The sequence below is a fragment of the Canis lupus genome, chromosome 22 (assembly GCF_003254725.2).
Source record: "Canis lupus dingo isolate Sandy chromosome 22, ASM325472v2, whole genome shotgun sequence".
Lineage (NCBI taxonomy): Eukaryota > Metazoa > Chordata > Mammalia > Carnivora > Canidae > Canis > Canis lupus.
This window is the reverse complement of record NC_064264.1, coordinates 8,858,687-8,874,849: the sequence shown is the minus strand read 5'-3', so window position 1 is coordinate 8,874,849 and position 16,163 is coordinate 8,858,687. Positions and strand designations below refer to the sequence as shown.

The 16,163-nt window shown below is 34.6% G+C and overlaps 1 protein-coding gene across 2 annotated transcripts in view; it reads right to left on the bottom strand.

Moving 5' to 3' along the window:
* The window catches only part of VWA8 (von Willebrand factor A domain containing 8), a 354,557-nt gene that overhangs the window by 238,777 nt on the left and 99,617 nt on the right, over nt 1-16,163 (bottom strand). The window lies entirely within an intron of this gene.

Below are 16,163 nucleotides of genomic sequence, written 5' to 3'. Positions count from 1 at the left end.
GTAGTCACTGCCACTTGACAGTAATGTAGTTTTATTCAGCCAGCTTTATTTTTGCTGGGACCAAAATGTGTGAGTTCCTTTTTAAGAATTAGAGGCCATTAAAAAAAAAAAGAAAAAAAAAGAATTAGAGGCCATACAAACTCAATGGGGGAGATGCTTATCAATCCTGTTCCATTTTCTTGCAGCTGAATTCTCCTGAGAGGTTATGCTAGGTGCCCATCACAATGACTCAGTATATTTGAAGAGGTTTGAAAATGGAGGAAACTGAGGAGGACAGTCATCAGTTGAGGTACAGGAATTGGCAAACAATAGCATAGCAGTTACAAGCAATTTTTTAAAGCACACACACAATGTGTTAGTGCTAAAACAGTGTAATAGATTTAAGCAAACTATTAATAGCAGTGGCATAAAAATATATACTTTAAAATATTTGGGGTTCCATATAATACTAACAGGTTTTTCTTACATGTATTAATGATGAAAATAATAGTTTGTTTTCCATTATCGGCTTCAGAGAACTTTTGTGCAACTTATACCAAAATCTCAATTTCTGCAATCAATTTTATTGAAAATTTTAGTCTTTTGTAAATTCTTTGATATCCAATTCCAGTTTTAAGAAGACAGAAAACTAAGAAATTTGTTTATATTCACAATGGCAACAGATCTACATTGAAATCAAGATTAAAATGTAAGTCTCAATTATTTCCATTTTCTCACTATCAAGGAAGTACTGACTTAGGAAGTATGAATACGCTTATGTTGAATCATAAAGACACTTGAGAATAATAATAGTCTCACCAAGTCCCCATAGCTTTAAAGGTCTGGCTTTGACACATTATCAAAATTTGGCTTAACTCGTTAATTTTATTTACTTTTTTAACTACGAATTTTAAATTCTATGCAAACTATATGAGCATGGCATTCTTAGCTGCCAATGATACATGCCATAGTCAATACCATATTGAGCACCATTATCAGTGTTGACTGAGATAGTTTATGGTGAGGAGGAACTCATTCCTATTCATGGGTATGCCGCATAAGGAGAGAAAAGGAGGGGTGCCTGGATGGCTCAGTCAGTTAAGCATCTGTCTTCGGCTCAGGTCATGATCCCAGGGTCCTGGGATCGAGCCCCACATTAGGCTCCCTGCTCAGAGTCTACACTGACCAGACTCCCTCTGTCCCTCCCCCTGCTCATGCTCTCTCAAATAAAATCCTTAAAAAAAAAAAAAAAAAGCTAAAAGCACAGGAAAGGTTATCACTGTGTAAGAAAAATAGGACAAATCAAAATAAATGTTTGTGATCATTTTCATAACTAAATTATGAAAAACAACCAAATACACAGAACTCTTTAAAAATTAATATAAATTAATATACAAATTGATAAAGTTAAAACTCTTGGTACTAATTATCTCAGAAAAATATTTATTATAGAGCTATATCATGTATTGTTCTAGAGAATAAAGAAAACAGAAAACATGCTTCAACATAATAGTTCTAAATCAAAGATACATATCAGAAATAGCTGGGGGAACTTTTGGAAAATACATAAGCATAGGCCCAAGATCTGGGTTCAATTGATTCAACGTGGGGCTTACTACTTGTACTTTATTAGACATTAATTACATAGATGATAAATTAAATGCCACCCAGAAGGGAAACACTGCATTAAAAAAGAAACATTATAAACTCAATGTGAAATTTTGTGTCATCCTATTTATTTATATCCCTCTCTTATTCTAGTAGGAATTATAAGATTACACAAGGATATATGAATGTATAACAAAGTACTACAAATTAAAAAGTGGAAAAAAATGAAGAAAAAAGAAGAAAGAGTAAAACTTATTTCCTTTAGGTATTCCTACTGGTATTCAGAGAGGAGGTAACATGAATAAAGCATCCCACTGATACCATATTTTAAAGAAATGGATGGGTGTTAATTTTGAAAATGCCAGCTTCACATTGAAAATATATGGTATCCTGACCCATTTTAGCTCTTGAGTCTTGTGTGGGCCCAGGAAAAAAAAAGATGAGGAATACGACTCTGGCATGAGAGGCTCGGACTTGTAAGGAGCTGAGGCTAGCAACTGGCAACATTTTTTTTTTTAATTTCAACAGAGAAAATTCCTTACTCTCATACCAAGACATCCTGAATCACTGTTCTGTGCACACTATGGAAAAGCAGTACTTCATTTGGTGATGATTCCAAAATACTTGCATATCTTGTTAATTCACACACTGTCTACAATAGTTGCTTCATTCAAATGAGTCAATATTTACTAGTAAAAATGATGAAAAAGACAACCAGTACACAGGGCTCCTTTTCCAACCTAGCAGCTAGAGCCTCCCTTCTTCTGACTGAAGCGAAGCATGATTATTTGTTGCTATACAAGAACTAACAGATCGCCAGCGCTGCTAACGCCAACCACAACTACAGACCAGAAATATTCTCCCTTTCTTCAATCCTCGCAGGAGTAAAAAATGGAAAACACTTGGCATTTCTTAGAAGACTAACTCAATCCAGTTTTACCACCTAAACTCTCTCATACTATCATGGCAAAAAAGAGCCATTCTTCACTTCTAGTATGTCTTCACATTAAAATTGGGATCCCTGGGTGGCGCAGCGGTTTGGCGCCTGCCTTTGGCCCAGGGTGCGATCCTGGAGACCTGGGATCGAATCCCATATCAGGCTCCTGATGCATGGAGCCTGCTTCTCCCTCTGCCTGTGTCTCTGCCTTTCTCTCTCTCTGTGACTATCATAAGTAAATAAATAAAAATTAAAAAAAAAAAAAAAAAAAAAAAAAAATAAAATAAAAACCCTCCTGAGAAAAAGAAAGAAGCATTCCCTTTAATAATACAAGTTGCTAGCTTTCATAATTAAAATCCTGTACTTGGAGAAAAGATGAAGATTCCAGCTTTTCCTTAAAGAGATAATTACCCTCCACTTTCCATAATATTAATTAAAATCAGAAATTATTTTTGATTGTGAGACAGTGTAAGAATACCAAAATGAAACTGAACTTTTGTGCAACTGAACCTAATCAAACCTAATTATTGACAAAATTTTTTCAGTATAGTCTGAATGGGTCAGTTATATGAATTAATTTCATAATAAGCTAATCTTTAAAATAAAGTAATAGCATTTCCATCTATAGAATATTTGGATTTTAGTACTATAAAACTGTTGTAACATCTGTATTTATTTAAACATATACTGTATTATGAAACTGTTAAAAATATATCATGTCTTTACTCTTCCTGCCTACACATGCATCCTTAAAGCAAGGAGAAGGAAAAATTTAAAAGAGTGTGCTTAATCCATATGATTATTTTGAAAGTACGCCAATTAAATTCAAAAAAGATGAATGTCCCAATTTTTGCATATATTTTTCTTATCCCTGAAGCTTTTGAACTTAAGAGAATAAAAATAGTACTAATGATATCATAGAGCCCAAACCATTTCCTCTTTCTGTATTTCCTTAAAAATTTTAAAACAACAGGACATGAAATCCAGTTCCTTTACAGCTACCATTGTCTAATCTTGAACACCTCACCTTCTCATTCAGATCCCTGGAAAATATCCAGATATCTCTTAAAATTCAGTGTCATTTGGAATTTTATTTTACTGTTTTATTTTCATTTTTTGCAATTTTGCTCTTTTGATTTGCAAAGGAGGAACTCTACTGAAAAAAAAAAGTCCTATTAAAATGAGAAGCATGGCTGCGTGAAATGTATCAGAAAACATAGATCTGAACCCTAAAGCCATTGTATACCTTGCAGGTTCTTAGTACCTTTGAATGATATACGTTAATTTTTCTGACATTTCCTTGCGAAACTTGGATGTAAGTCATTAGTTTTATGAAATAAGTTCAATAAGTCCCTTGTGTGTCAAGGGACTAGAATAAGACTAGGATTCGTTTTCTAAGGCATAGTATCATTCAGAAAGATAAATGAAAATATTACAGTGAGTTTTTAGTATATATAAAGAAATCTGAACTACATCTCTTTAAATATAAATATTAATAAGAAAGTAAAATTTTACAGCATAAAGCATATATAATTTTTCTGGTGGACAATTTTTATTATTATAGTAAATGGAGGATATCAAAAACTATATAAAGTATGTAAACATATGCATTTCCACCACATATATGAACCCAGAAAAATTTCAGGAAGTACTTTAGTTGGCTTACAAAAATATGTATAATACAATGTTATAAAATTTGAAATAAGTGAATAAAGAAAACTAAACAAGGGAAGATGAAATGAAGAAAAGTAAAGATAATACACAAAAAACGTATTAGAAGAATTTAAAATGTGAATCTAATCTTTTTAAATCTAACACACAAAAAAAGAGAGAAATAAAAAAGTTATGTAAGTCGCAACAACCACAGCACTGACACCAAAAAAAAAAAAAAATGCAGCACTATACTTTTTGATGATGATATAGAGAAAAATTTGTTCCATGGGTCAGGTCATCATATAAAGTACAGTGTGTTAAGGAGTTAAAAATAGTAACAATAATTATAGCCATTAATACTTATGGAGAGCTCACTAAGTGCCAAGTACTTTATATAAATTAACTCATGTAATCCTTATAACTCTAAGAGATAAGTATAATTATTGCCTTCATTTTGCAGATGAGATAACTTAAGAGGTCTGCTTACCCAAACAAGAACACATGCTAATAAGCAGAGGAGCTGGGTTGTCCTCAAAGGTATTATTATAACAAACAGAGCAACAAATTTCAGTAAATGAAATTCAACAGTGAAAGAGCTAGTTTGGATGAATCAGTACGTGGATGTATGGTAGAGTCAATATAGGAATGTACCAATTACACACCTCTCAGGCTGACCTCCACGAACACTATTTATCAAGTTCTTTGAGAAGAGTGAGAAAGTAGTGAGTATGGTACGACCACTCTCCAAAATGCCCCCAAATATAGGTAGTTTCCATTGTCGTTTAAAAATATGTTTGTATGCATGTGTAAAAGATTAAAAGATCCTTCACTTTCTTCTTAATTCTGAAATAAAAATATACACTGTGGGCATTTAATTTTTTTTGGATATGTAGGTATTATTAATGACTTTTTTTTCTCCCAAAAGAAACTAGCTGACATTCTGTGGGCTTTCCAGGTCTATCTCAAACAAGTTTTGCTCAAATAAGCAAAAATATCCTGCCAAAAAATATCCTGCCAGTAGATCATAAATACTAAGAAAATCTGGGATTTAAGTGAATCAAGGAATACACCAAGGCTAACTGGTGTAAGCCATCAATTTTGAAATAAGGGATTAATTATGTCCATACCTATTAGCAGCAGAATACTGCATAAATATTGTATAAACACAGAATGTTAATAATTTTTAGGTCCCAGAATAGAAATGAAGCCATTATTTACAGTCTAAGCATGCTCCGTGAACAGAATGTAAGGCATGCTGCCAACATTCCTCAGTGTCATTTATGTTTGATCTTAAAGAAGCTTCTCATTTTACATATTATAAAATTATCTGTAAACTCTTCCATGCTTCTCCTCCACATTCTTCTCATAAAGAACTATTTTTAACCTGCCACCCGTATAAAAAAATGCTTCCTTTATATATACAGTGCTTCCTTTATGTATACAATGATGTATACAATGATGGCCTTACGAGCCTAACATGATTGCCTTAAGTGACTCTGCTACAGATGGGAAAAAGCTGATTTTGAACCATTTATAACTCTCTTCATTATAACCAATGGGTTCTATTCAAGATGATCTGCTTTGACTAAAGACTCATTCTATGAACACAGAACAAAATTCTTTTTACTAAAGCTAACCAAAAGTCAAACCCACTGTTTCACTAACAACTGACCCAACAAAAGCAGATCTTAATAAAGTTGCAAAATAAAACATAAGTCAAGGTCAGTGTAAAAAAAAATGTCCTATGTACTCAGTGAAGATACCCAATCAAACACCCTTCTGATACTATAGAGGTTAGGAAACTAGAAACATTATTTCTTAGATGCTTTGCAACTGAAGTTCTGTAGGTGACCCAGGTTCTCTAAGTATTCTCACATACACACAACTGGGAACGGAAAAAAGTGTCAGTGAGCAATGAGAGTGAGGTGGCAGCCAGCTTCAAGGGACTTGTTCTTTTAGAACAGCCACAGCTGAAACTCTCTTGGCTCTGTCATTTCTAACTGACAAAATCTACACACTATTCCCCATCTCTCCCAGAAATTCTGTAAGCTACTTAACACCCAGTGATAAGACCCTTTCAGTATTAGATGGTCAGGATGGATTCTATTGCCCACAACAAAAGCCACAACCTAAGGATAGCAATATTGTAATAAGCCAACTTATTAAAGCTTGTGCAGAAATGTTCATGGACAACAAAGTATATAAAAGAAGGTGAGAAGCCTTTCAAAAAGAAAGGTAAATAGCAGGTATCACTGAATGGAACCCCAGCAACACACAAACTAAAGAATCACATTTTATTCAAATGGTAGCACAAACTCTGCTGCATTTTATCACAAGCATATGACGTTATTAGAAGAACACGTGAGAAAATTACAATCAATTCTGCTTAAATATTTGCAATGATATCTGTCTTTTTAAAAGGAAGTGATAATATATAAAATCAAGGGCATTGTTAAGTATGAATAAGCAGTTCAGTATTCAGTAAAAAGAACAGATATGGTATTTGGCCTCATTTAGCCAGGCTCAAAACCCTTCTGGTCAGCCACATGGAAATAGCAGGTACAGTAGAAGCAAAGCAGGGTTTCGACACCAAATCTGCCACTTCCTTATAATACAATAAATGGATGCTGTGAGGAAAATATCTTTAGAATTAAATGAGATGTGTGGCACCTAGTGGGTACTTGATAAATAACAGCTGGATTAGGAACAAATAAAGAAAAAAAATACAAATACATCAACATTTAACAATAAGTCTAAGTTAACAGCTCAGGACACCCAATAGAAATCATGTGACAATGCTATATGACAGAAGAAATTCTTGTTCTAGGATTTAAAGAAAAGGTAATATGGAAGGAAGCTATGCAAAGAAAAGTTGACAAAGGTCAGATTTGAGCTGGTCTTTTAAAAATAATGTAAATTTTTCAAAATTATTTATCTGCTCATTAAGCCACTGTTCCAGGTGTTGAGGATACAGCAGTGGAAGAGATAAACACGATCTCTACATTACAGAGGGAAGAGAACAAAAACAGACAAAGGAAAGGAGACAGAGGACAAGAAGGAAGGAAGAGAGGGAGGAGACATGACTAAGAAAAAGGATCACGTAGCGGGTCAATGCTATACAGAAAATATTGGGGAATGTGATAGCTAAAGACTTGGTGGGCCATGGATGCTTTCTCTCAGTATATTTAGGTTGTAATTTGACAAACGAGAGGCCATGCAAACATTGGAGGTTAGAGTATTTGAGGCTTAGGCAACAGCCTGTCCAAAAGCCCAAAAGCAGAAGCTAGCCAGATTTAAGGGACTGAAAGTACCCAGTGAGGCTGAAGCATAATCAGCAAAGGGTCATCCAGCAGGGAGAGAGAAGGCTCGAGAGGCAGGCCTCCCAACCCTGGGCAGTGGTTCTCAACCCTGGCTGCCTGTAGAATTACCAACCAGCTTTTGTCAAAAATTCTAACCAGTTACTTCAGACAGTCTGGTGATAGGACCTGGACACTGGAAGTTTTTCAGAGTTCCTTGGGTGGTTCTAATAGGCAGCCAAGGTTGAAAAGCATTAATGGAGGGCTCATAAGCCAAGGTACAGAGTTCTTAACTTTATTCTATCTATGACAGGAAGCTATTGACAGATTCTAGGCAAGGAAATGTCATGATCTGATTTACTTCTACTATTGTTTAGAGAATAGATTATGGGATGCAACATATTCTAATTAAATATCTATATCTGTTTAATATTTACAAATTAAATATCTACAATTGAGTGTATAATTTTAATGTTTTCACCAAGAGATAAATTTTAAAACAAATAAATAAACTGAAAACTATAAGATATTAATGAATGGAAGTGAAGAAGACACAAATAAATGGAAAGGTATTCCAGGCTTATAAGCTGAAAGAATTAGTATTGTCATAATGTTCCAAAGCCTAAAGCAATCTACAGATTCAATATAATCCCTATCAAAACTCCAATGGCATACTTCACAGAAATGCAGCAAACAATCCTAAAACTTGTATGGAACCACAAAAAGCACTGAAGAGCCAAAAGGTTTTGAGAAAGAACAAAGGTGGAGGCATCACATTTCCTGATTTCAGACAACATCACAAAGCCATAGAATTAAAAACTATGATACTGGCATAAAAACAGACACATAGATCAATGGAATATAATAGGGACCTCAGAAGTAAACCCACACACATCATGAAGAAATTTATGACAAGAGAGTGAAGAATATACACTGGGGAAAGGATATTTTCTTCAATAAATGGTATGAGGAAGACAGTAGAACCATATACAAAAAAACGAAACTGGACCTCTATCTTACACCATTCATAAAAAAATTAATTCACAATGGATTGAAGACTTGAATGTTAAGACCTGAAACCACAAAGCTCATAGAAGAAAATATAGACAGTAAGTTCCTTGACATTGGTCTTGGATTTTTTCGAATGTGACCGAAAGCAAAGGGAATAAACCCAAAAATAAACTAGTAGGACTACATCAAACTAAAAAGAAAAGGTTTCTGCAACAAAATGGGGGCACCTGGGTGGCACAGTGGTTGAGTGTCTGCCTTTGGCTCGGGTCGTGATCCCAGGGTCCTGGAATCAAATCCCACATCAGGCTCCCCACAGGGAGTCTGCTCCCCCATCTGCCTATGTCTCTCTGTGTGTGTCTCTCAAGAATAAATAAATAAATAAATCTTAAAAAAACAAACAAAACAAAAAAAATAGAAAACCAACAAAATGAAAAGGGAACTTATTAATGAGAAAAAATATTTATAAATCATATATTTGATAAGGGGTTAATATCCAAAATATATAAAAACTCATACAACTCCACAGGAAAACAAAATAAAACAATCTGATTTAAACATAGGGATCTTGGGACGCCTGAGTGGCTCAGCAGTTGAATGTCTGCCTTGGGCTCAGGGTGTGATCCCAGAGTCCCAGGATCGAGTCCCACATCGGGCTCCCTAAATGGAGCCTGCTTCTCCCTCTACCTATGTCTCTGCCTCTCTCTGTGTGTCTTTTGTGAAAAAATAAATAAAATCTTAAAAAAAAAAATAAATATAGGGATCTAAGCAGAAATTCTTCTAAACAGCCAATAGGTACAAGAAAAGATGCTCAGCATCACTAATCATCCAGAAATGCAAATCAAACCACAATGAGATTACCTCAGACCTGCTATTATCAAAAAGACAAGAGATAACAAATGGTAAAGATGTGGAGAAGAGGGAGCACTTGTGCACTATTAGTGGGAAAATAAATTGGTATAGCCACTATGGAAACAGTATGAAGGTTCCTCAAAATATTCAAAATACAACTACCATGTGATTCAGCAATCCCACTTCTAGGTATATATCCAAAGAAAATGAAAACAGGATATTAAGAGATTATCTGTACTCCTGTGTTCATTGCAACATTATTCACAAGAGTCAAGATAAAGGAAACAACCTAAATGTCCATCTATGGATGGATGGATAAAGAGAGCATGTTTTCTATACATATAATGGTGTATTATTCAGCCATGAGAAAGCAAGAAGCCCTGCCATTTGTGACAACATGGATGGGCCATGAGAGCATTATGCTAAATGAAATAAGCCAGACAAAGAAAAATAAATACTCTCTGGTATCACTTACATGTAGAATTAAAAAAAAAAAAGTCAAACTCTTAGAAACAGAGAATGGAAAGGTGGTTTGGTTATCAGGGCCTGGGAGAAGGGAAATAAGGAAAAATTGGTAAAATGGTACAAACTTTCAGGTATATGATATATAACATCAGGGTGACTGGGTGGCTCAGTCAGTTAAGCATTTGCCTTCAGCTCAAGTCATGATCTCAGGGTCTTGGGATTGAGCCCCATGTCAGGCTCCCTGTCAGTCATCCATTCATGCTCTTTCTCTCTCTCAAAAAAATAAATAAAATCTTTGGAAAAAAAGATGAATAGGATCTGAGGATACAATGTAAAGCATGATGACTACAGTATTACATTAATTGATATTTACTAAGGGAGTAGAACTTCAATGTTCTTACCAAAACAAAAGGGAAACTGAGAGAGAAAGAAATATCTACAGATACTCAACCAACATAACTGATGTGTGTTCTTAAAAATCCCAAGTAAGGTTCCATATGCCAAATATATTTTCCACCAAATTCTCAACAATGGGTCTAGAAATATTGGGTTAGAGCTACTAGAGATATTCATAGCTATAGTAGATCCTATAAAAAGTAAATGATGCTAGACTACTGACTGGCTGCGGGGTTAGGTTAGATAGGGAGAAGGCTAAGAAGTGTGTCAAAGGTGAATTACTTAACAACACTTTTGCTCAGTCTAATGTGTCCCCTTCGGCACTTTCCTGACAAAACTAAAACTGCTTTCTCTGAATTGATCCCCATGGCAGACACTGTGCAGCGGGGAGCCAAACACTTTTTCATTAGGTGGGAGATAGGGGAGAGTGGATGGATTCAAGGAGGGTCATTAAGGATAAATGTGGAGCCTCCTGCCTGAAGCAGCACAGAAAGAGGCTTGCTAAGATTAAAGAAATAGGCTGGTAGAGGAAGCAGGTCAACCTCACCTTGCTCACCTTCTTCTCACCTAGATGAGGGCATAATGGGCATCACTCCTTTCCTCTGCAGAGGCTGCCTGCCCATAGCTACCTAATTCCAGAAGAGTTTAAGGGAAGACAAGAAGCATCACAGGAGCTGGGAATGGTCAAAGATCTTCTTTAGATTGTTAATATCTTAACAGTAGTCCATAGAGTATAAAATCAGGAATGTGACTTGTACCACCTTGAATTCCAAGCTACTTCAACTCTAAATCCCCAGAGGCACTAAATGAAATCTGTTAAAGAATACCTTCCCTTTGCTGTCCTTTTTGACTGTCTCTATGGCTTAATCAAATGGCTTTCATGTCAGATACCTCAGAAAGCCCTGTTTCTATTATGAGACCAGCTTGTAAACAGCAATAAAGTTCTACACATTCAGAAAGTGGTTTGGATCCTGAGTAATTGTGTTTTTTTAATAGGGGAAAAACAGAAAAACAAGGCATTTTGGAATCACTAAAGGCATCTAGACAATAAAGCTGAGGATATATTTACTTTTTATTTCCAAGAATAAAACACTTGCAAAATACGCTGTACATACAAAAATTGTGAATTTCAAAATCAAACCAAAGTTTTATCTTTCTTTTCTTTTTTGACATATTCCTCATAAAAAGAATATAGATATATAACATCATCACTAATCTCATTATTCTCTAGCAAACTCCTCATTCTTGCCATGATCTTTGATTGACTATAAAATACTAAGGCCCCTTAAAAGATTGCTCTAAGAGCTTAAAGGTAGAAAACAAGTGGCCATAATTTGACATAAGAAAATTATGATTAAAAAGACATAATGTGTAACAGCCCATACAGGAAACATGAAGGAGCAAATAAAAAAGGATTTTTTTAAGAGTGTATTTGAGATTAAATGACCATCAACTTAAAATAGACTGCTATATATTTAGGATGTTATAAATGAACCTCAGGGTAACCACAAACTCAAAATCTGTAACATATACAAAAAAATAAAGGGGAAGAAATCCAAACACCGTACTACAGAAACTCATCAATCACAAAGAAAGAGTGTAAGAGAGGAACAGAGAACTACAAAAATGACGAGAAAACAATGAACAAAATGGCAATTAGTACGTATCTATCAATAACTACTTTCAACTACTAAAATGGCCTAAATGCTCCATTCAAAAGACACAGGGTGGCACAACATATTTTTTTAAAAATCCATTTATATACTGCCTATAGAAAACACACCTCAGACATGAAGATATGAACAAAATAAAGTGAAGGGATGGAAAAACATTTGCCATGAAAACAGACATGAGGAAAAAAAAAAAAAAAAAGCCAGAGTAGCAATACTTATACCAGACAAAATAGATTTTTTTTTTAATTTTTATTTATTTATGATAGTCACAGAGAGAGAGAGAGAGGCAGAGACATAGGCAGAGGGAGAAGCAGGCTCCATGCACCGGGAGCCCGACGTGGGATTCGATCCCGGGTCTCCAGGATCGTGCCCTGGGCCAAAGGCAGGCGCTAAACCGCTGCGCCACCCAGGGATCCCCAAAATAGATTTTAAAACAAAGACTGTAACAAGAGTTAAAAGGGGCATTATAAAATTACAAAGGGATCACTCCAACAAGAGGATGTAACAATTATAAATATCTCTGCATCCAACCCTAGAGCACCTAAATACATCAAGCAAATATTACTGAATACAAAGGGAGAAATTAATGGTAACACACTAATAGTAGAGGACTTTAACACCCAACTTACATCAATGGATGTAAGGAAAATCAATAAGGCAACAGTGTCTACAGATGATACATTACACCAAAAGAGCTTAACAGATACATACAGAACATTCCACTCAAAAACAACACCTGACACATTCTTTACAAGTGTACATGTGACATTCTTCAAAACAGATCACGTTAGGCCATAAAACAAGCCTCAATAAATGTAAGAAGACTGAAATCATAACATGAATCTTTTCTGACCACAACAGTATGAAACTAGAAACCAATCATAAGAAGAAAACTGGGAAAAACACAAACATGTGGAAGCTAAACAATTCTAAATAACCAATGGGCCAACGAAGAAATCAAAGATATAAAAAAGTACATGAAGACAAATGAAAATGAAAATATAATGGTCCAAAATTGCAAAAACAGTTCTAAAGGAAATACATAGCAATATGGACTTACCTCAAGAAACAAGAAAAAACTCAATCTAACTTTACACACCTAAATGAACTAGACAAAGAAGAACAGATGAACCCATAGTGAGTAGGAGAAAGGAGATAACAAAGATCAGATCAGAAATTAATGACACAGAGACCAAAAATAAATAAAAATAGAAAAAAAATCAATGAAAGCAAGAGCTGATTCTTTGAAAAGATAAACAAAATTGATAAGCCCTTAGCCAGATTCATCAAGAAAAAAAGAAAGGACTCAAGAGAAAAGTAACAACTGACACCACAGAAATACAAAGGATTATAGTACTCACTATGAAAAATATATGTCAACAAATTGGACAACCTAGAAGAAATGGACAAATTCCTAGAAACATACAATCTTCCAAAACAGAATCAGAAAGAAATAGAAAAATCTGAACAGACCAATTACTAGTAACAAAAATTGGTAATCAATTACCAAATTTGGTAATCAAGAACTACCAAAAAATAATGATCCAGGACCAGATGGATTCACAGGTGAATTCTACCAAACATTTATTTTTTTTTAAGATTTTATTTATGAGAGACACAGAGAGAGAGGCAGAAACACAGGCAGAGGGAGAAGCAGGCTCCACTCAAAGAGCCCGACGTAGGACCCGATCCCAGGTCTCCAGGATCACACCCCGGACTGCAGGTGGCGCTAAACCGCTGCACCACCGGGGCTGCCTCTACCAAACATTTAAAGAAGAATTAGTGCCCATTCTTCTCAAACTATCCCAAAAAATGGAAGAGGAAGAAAAACTTCTAAATACATTCCATGACACTAAAACTACCCTGATACCAAAACCATACAAAGACACCACAAAAAGGGAAAACTACAGGCCAATATCCAACAATACTTTCAATGGATCGCTCACCCTCACCCTGATCAAGTGGAATTTATTCCAGGGGTGCAAGGATAGTTTAATATTTGCAAATCAATCCACATGATACATACATCACAGTAACAAGATGAAGGATAAAAATCACGATCATCTCAATGGATGCAGAAAAAGGGTTTGACAAAATTCAACATCTGTTCATGCTAAAAACTCTCAAAAAATGTACATTTAGAGGAAATATACCTCTACATAATAAAGACCATATATGAAAAACTCACAGCAAACATCGTGCTCCATGGTAAAAAACTGAGAGCTTTTCCTCTAAGATGAGGAACAAGACAAGGACTTCCAGTCTTACCACTTTTATTCAACATAGTATGAGTATTGAGCCACAGCACTCAGACAAAAAAAAAGAAGAGGTATCCATATTGATAAAGAAGAACTATCACTATTTGCAGATGAAATAATACTATACATAGAAAACCCTAAAGACTCCACCAAAAAAAAAAAAAAAAAAACTATTAGAAGTGATAAATGAATTTGGTAAAGTTGCAGATATAAAATAGCCAGAAATTAGTAGTAGCATAGGAAACATAGTCAATGATATTGGAATAGCACTGTATGGTGACAGATGGTAGCTACACTCCTGGTGAGCTTAGCACAAGACATAGAGAAGCTGAATCACTACTGTACACCTGACACTATATAACATTGTGTCAACTATAGTCAAATAAAAAAATAAAAAGAAAAAAAATTCTCCTAAGATTCCTAATCAAGATTACTTCAAAGTACATTTAAAACAAAAGTACTAACTAACAGAGATGATCAAGTATAACAATGTGTTCTTACCAATAGTACTGGACTTCATTACACAGTGTCCTTAAATTTGGAGCTATTCCACAGAGAATCCCCAAATTTGAAAATCTTTCCTTCTTCAAGTTTACAGATCCCATGTTTTTGCATCACCAAGGATGGTAAATGAAATACCTTTCAGGCTACAGTTCCTTATTTGGTAGGATTCCTTGGTCACTTGTTTTCTTCCCTGGGCTAATGGATTTGGTTTAATCGTAATGTTTATTTTTATACACATGACCAAAGGCCTCCTACTGTGTTTTTAGAAATCTAATAAATACCTCATGATAACTAAATTTGTTAAGATAATACAAAAGATTTTGTCTATTACTAAGAAGTACATGGTTTCAATTAAATAAGAAGTCTAGTGCATAGTTCAAAAATATTATAAAAGATTTGATTATCAAATTTGGATACTTTTTTAAAAAGCAAATATAAAATCTATTGTCTTTTAAGTGGCAAATTTGTGCAATATAAGGCTATTTTTTCTAAATGAAACTTTATAATTGTGCAGTTAAATTTTAACACACTTTTCATTTTTTACAATATATGTTTAAAAGATGATCAAGTTAAACCAGCAGTATCTTGACTTTTCAATACATAACTCTGTGCTATGTCCTGTCATATACACACTCCAAGTAGTTCGAGTTGTGAGCTTAATGTAAAATACTGCAAGTGTCATTACATTCGACTTTTGACTATGCCTCTGTCAAAATGAGAACCTAAGATACATTTCAGAAAGCTTCAGTTATAAAAATAACACACTGTTGAGATGGATTTCTATCAGTTGAAGATAACCATGAATTTTTTTAAATTCCCCCATTTCATTATGTTGTTTTTAAAAAGCTAGCAAGTAGAAAAACAGACCAAGACTAAAAAACAAACTGATGTGACAACACTAGCAGGCTAAAGTAGATCACGCTGATGTGAAGCAAAGCATTTCAAATAAAAACAGATGGTAGTAGGGCCTCGACCCAGTTCCTTCTTATCTCAGAGTGAGCCTCATTGTCCACTGCTTATTGTTTTTAAAGATGTACAATTAGCAGGCAAAAAAAAAAGGGGGGGGGCTTGAAAATTAATAAGCTAGAAACTATTGTACAAGCTTTGGCTAATTTGAGGTATAAACTCTGGCACTTAACCTTTCTCATCCTTAATTTTGAAAGTCAGGAAATTCCACTTTACTGGCATATTTTAGAGTAACTCATTGGTTAACTTTTGGTAAATAACTTTGATTACTTCAAAGAGGCTGCAGAAAAAGTATTAAATCATCACGAAACTTTATTTTGGAAAAATACTGGAAATACATAGGAAATTACAATTCTAGAACTGAAATGAATTTGTCTCAAAATAGTCTCCTGCTTTATCCTATAAGAACTTGTTCTCAGAAATCAGAAGTTGATCTAAATAATTCTCTCGCTTTTTCTACATTTCAGAACACTATAAATAGAGAAGCTCTTGAATGGTTTTATGGGGAGAATGAGAACAATGTCTGAATAATCATACCTATACCTGACATACATAAAAATAAGTCATT